The sequence below is a fragment of the Dioscorea cayenensis genome, chromosome 15 (genome assembly GCF_009730915.1).
Source record: "Dioscorea cayenensis subsp. rotundata cultivar TDr96_F1 chromosome 15, TDr96_F1_v2_PseudoChromosome.rev07_lg8_w22 25.fasta, whole genome shotgun sequence".
Classification (NCBI taxonomy): Eukaryota; Viridiplantae; Streptophyta; class Magnoliopsida; order Dioscoreales; family Dioscoreaceae; genus Dioscorea; species Dioscorea cayenensis.
Genome location: NC_052485.1, coordinates 15,089,799 through 15,094,821, shown reverse-complemented (window position 1 = coordinate 15,094,821; position 5,023 = coordinate 15,089,799). Strand labels below are relative to the sequence as shown.

At 43.3% G+C, this 5,023-nt stretch overlaps 1 non-coding gene across 1 annotated transcript; it reads left to right on the top strand.

Annotated features, from left to right (window-relative positions):
- Positions 1-3,734: 3,734 nt before the first annotated feature.
- On the top strand, positions 3,735-3,841 carry LOC120278288. The gene has a single exon (XR_005541626.1). It is a non-coding gene; the product is annotated as a small nucleolar RNA R71 (small nucleolar RNA).
- The last annotated feature ends 1,182 nt before the right edge of the window (positions 3,842-5,023 follow it).

Genomic DNA, 5,023 nt, shown 5'->3' with positions numbered 1-5,023 from the left:
AGTGCTTGGCCTTAGGTTCACCAAAGGATGCAAGGAGAGCATTCTACAAGAAAGGAAACTTTCAACTAAATACAAAAAAATCAATGCTCTAGCTAAAAACTTGAATCAAAAAGGACAACAAACCCGACATCGTGTAAGTGTGTGTAAACTCACTCAAGTAAACCCAAAGTATACTCCTCAAAGTTCTAAGTATAAGGGACTTATTTATCTACAAGCATAACAAAACAAAAGGATGATAATAGCTTCACACATCCTCTAAGGTAGTCCTTTCCGAAGTGGCCGCTAAGGTGGCTTTCACACTTTCGAGGTGGTAGCTTTCACTCATCCCATGAGATAGCTCTTTCTCTCATTAGGGCATAACTAGTATCCGACTTATGAGAGTAGCTTCATACTTCATAGGTGGTATCTCTTTCCACCCCCAATAACTAAACAATCTATTTTTTTCTTTCTTTTCATTTTCCATTTTTTTCAGCAAAATAGAACAAGAAACAAAACTAATTAGTCCCTTAAACATTGAACTTGAGTTTCCAAAAGAGTTTCATGAGTGAGTGGTGCACAAATATTAATCAGGAAAAAATACCTAGAAATTCAAGTAAAAACTAGAGCATGAGAACATTCAATGTTAAAACTTCTCCTAAACTCAAGAATACAAACATTGTAACTAAGGTGAACCACTATTGGCTACGTGAGCATGTATATCAATCAAAACTTATGTAAAAGACATGTGCAAAGTGAACTCCCCCCCATACTTAAGATGTACATTGCCCTCAATGTACACATGCAAGCACAATAGGAAGTATAGCAATCAAGCAAATATGTGGGAGTGGTAATTGAAACAATACACTCCTGACTCCTAGTGTTGTGTTTGATGGAGCTAAATCCTTGGGGGTGAAGTTCCAACGGGTTGTGAACCACACATGGCCCACATTGGCCATGTCCATAACTAGTTCTTAATTCCCATACTGATAAGACCATCTGCACACATACACAAGGGGGTTTAGTGAAGCTCAATAAAAACAAAACAACTCAAGTATATAAAGATAAAGCAATGAAATATAACTCGAGACAAAAAATAAAATAAAAACTCAGAAGGAAGATCCTTTCTGAATATACAAGTCCAAAAGATAGTACTGAAAATGAAAGATGAACAGTATAAATACAAAGTAAAGCAAAGACGCATCAAGTATCGGTGTCCTCTGTGATCGGCTCTACTACTGCAGCTAAATCAACTGGTACCGATGGATCAACTGGTGCCGGGACGGGTGATGGTGGTGCTGGAAATACCGAAGGGGTCCGAGGTCTCATAACAAACGGTGATCCCACGTCTCGCTCTAGCAGCTGTTGTATAATGTCAAAATGCGCCATGAACTCTGTATGTTGTGTGCTCTATGTCACACGAACCTCAGCCACATCCGCCTGCAATACCCCTACCGCACTCTCGAGCCTCTCAAATCGATCATTGGCTTGAGTCGGGGAAAATATCCGCACTAGTGGGGTCTTATGCACTGTAGGGGGTGCCTCTGTCTGATCCTGCTCGAGCTGTACCTCTAGCGCCGGCTGAGAACCCTCTACTGTAACTTCCTCGGTCACAAACGGCTCTGGTGGGGGTACTTTTAGTATATAAACCCCGTCCGAATACTTCCTGGACATGCCCATGAGCCTCATCGCCTCTAACCTTAGGAGTGTTGGCACTGTCGTCTTCTCGGCGCCTCTGATCGTGTCTCGTAATCCTATCCCCAGGAGAAGTCTAGTGATGTATGGGAAGGAGAAAATGACACCAATCCTGGAATAATGTCCCTGATACCTCAGGTACTCTGCTATGATGTGTCCTAAGTGAATCGGCTCGCTTCGCACCATGGAGTATAAATATAGAAGTTCTTGTCTACTCAAGAATCCAGTACGGTCACCACGGCCGTTCATTGATCTACTCAAGATGGCATAAAGTTATCTGTAGCTAGGTTGGGAGAGGCATGTAGCCTTGGACACTCTCGGTTCATACCGACCCTGACCACACAGTATCCTATCAGCTTTCTGGGGGGGTCAAGCTACGTGAAAAGTCGGTCGGTAGCTGATCATACTCCTTTGTTTCGGTGAATGCCTCATCATATAACCTGAGTCTGATAGAGAACTGCGTGACGCTCATACTATGATGCTGTCCAAAAGCTCTAAACTGAATGGTGTCGATGTTATTGAAATGGGAATAAGAGCGGTTAAACTCAAATGGGGCGAGCACCTCCAATGTGAGCAGGCGGATAGTAAGATCACAGATAAGTAACAGCCTGCGCCAACTACCCACCGACAATAACTCTTCAACCTCATCTGCCATGTCATCTGCTAACTGGACCTCCCTGAGAGAACTCAAATCCGAGGCCCACGTCTAACCAAACTTGAGCTTTGATAGTCGCTCAAACCGAGCCCGATGCTCAGGAATGGCTAATTCTATGTTTTCTGGTTCGGGTGTAGGCTCTCGAGGATGTTTGCCAGCTACTTTTTTTGTTCTCGGGGCCATACCTGCAGCATTGAAAAGAAATCAATCACAATCATTCACAAAAACAATGTTGCAGGAATCTACACGGGCCTGTGGAAATTCCACACGCTCGTGTGGATCTACGAGGCGGGGAAACCACACGCTCCTTGTGCTCAAAATCCATAGATGCATCTCCAAATCACTTTAAAACCCATCCCAAACAAATGTCAACCATTTTTAGCACAAAAATGAGTTAAATTTACCCATTTAAATAAAGAAATCAAAGAAAATCAAGAAATGGCGAAGAGAAGAGAGAAAAATAGGTTTACCGACAAGATGAAGTTGAAAATCTGTAAATCGGGCAGAAAACTTGAGTTGAACTTCTCTAAACCAATGGTGGATGGTCGGGAAAGTGTGAGAGAGTGTTCTCCGAGTGTTTAGACATGTGAAAATAAAAAGGGCTTGATAGATTTATAAAGGAAATCGTAGCCTTATAATTTCTGCACATCCACACGGGCGTGTGGAAATTACCCAGGCCCGTGTGACACCACAGGAGACCCCACAGGGGCAGACGCACGCCCCTGTGTGCTCTCGGGAAAACACTCAATGCTTCTTAACGCAACCACACGGGCGTACAAAAATTACCCACGCCCGTGTGCCCGACCCACAGGGGCAGACGCAAGCCCCTGTGGCTTCTCTGTCCATCCGAGAAAAATCTCTAAGTGTTTCACATGCCCGTGCGGAAATTCAACACGGGCGTGGACCTTCATAGGACCAGCTCACAGGGGTACTCACACGCCCCTGTGTATTCTCAGGATGGAAGAGAGCTCTTCTGCAAAGATCCACACGGGCGTGCAGAAATTACCCATGCCCGTGTGATTGTCACAGGGTCATCCACAAGGGCGAGTCCACGCCCCTGTGTCTTCTCAGGAAAATCTCTAAGTCTCTGCAGGATGACACACGGCTTGCAAGATAGGCAATTCTAGAATTCGAGCTCGACACTATCATAAACTGATCAAACCTCCTAGTTAAGGCCTCAACCTTTGCGGCCAGTGCAGTATTGTAATTCACCTCGTAAATACCCGCTGCCCTTGGTGGCTTCTCGTGAGTGCTCCAGTGGCACTCATTGCTTGCCATATCCTCAATCAGTTTTTCAGCGTCTTCAGGATACTTATTGCTCAAAGAACCACCCGCTATAGTGTCGATAAGCTGTCTAGTTGCATAGTTCAGTCCATTACACAGCATCTGTACTCTCATCCACAAAGAGAAACCATGGTGAGGGCATTTCCTCAAAAGGTCCTTGAACCTTTCATGGGATTTAAAGAGTGTCTCTGAATCACCTTGCTTGAAAGTAGAAATTTCTTGTCTCAGTCTAGCTGCCTTGCTTGGTGGGAAATACCTAGCAAGGAACTTCTCCACCATTTTTCCCCATGTAATGATAGATCTGGGAGTTAAGGAAGTGAGCCATCTATATGCTGCTCCTCTCAAATTGAATGGAAATAACCTTAATCTGATGGCATGATCTAAGACTAAGTTAATTTTGAATGTGAAGTAGATCTAAAGGAAGCAAGACAAGTGAGCATGGAGGTCTTCATCAGCTAACCCATTAAACTGCATTGAATTCTGCACCATCCTGATTGTGCTTATTTTGATTTCAAAGTTATTCGTCAGCACTGTCAGGGCTTGCACATTGAACTCCTCACCAGTAAACTGTGGCCTCTCATAATCTAGCAATGTCCTTCTTGGCTCAACCATAACTGAGGGTTCACTACTCTCAACTTGAATTTTTTGTTATCTTAAACTCTCTACCCCTTCCCTTAACCTCTAATGCAAGGTCCTCTCAATCTCGTTGTCAGGCTCTACTAAGTTTACTTAACTTGCACGTGTCATAAGATGGGTACCTTGCTCAATATTTAAAAACCAACAATTAAAATCTAAAAAAGAATGAGAAAAGGAAATGAAAGCAAAGAAATGAAGATATATGTACAACAAAAATAAACAAAAACAAAGGAAACAAATACAAGAAACAATGGCCAAATCAACAAGCTCTATGTTTTTCAAGTATTCCTCGTGGTTCCCCTTCAACGGTGCCTAAAACTTGGTGTGACACCCACAAGTGAACGGGATCATCAAGTAATACCTATAGCGCAAGCAAGAGAGGGTCATATTCCTAGGGCGCGAGAAGCTACCCTTACTTCCTCTTCGCGTGTTGTCTAGCCTACAAGTGCTAGTGATTGTTCTAAGCTACTAAGAAATAAAAATAAATCTAAGATGAGTGTCTATAGTCGAGGCAAAGTGGGGGTAAAAATCAAGGGATGAATATGGCCATGGATGTGGAACCCCCTAGGGCTACTAAAGTGAGAAGGATGCTAGAACTATCATGCAATTGGTGGTTTGGACCAAGAGATTCCTAAGATAGGTCAACCCGATGGTCACTGCAATTGACCCCTAATCTAGTACGAGTATTGATACGGAATTTCTTTCGACCAAATCCTTCTACGATTGCATTACAAGTAAGGAATTCTCTAATTAGGGTCAAAACTCAAACTAGGTCCA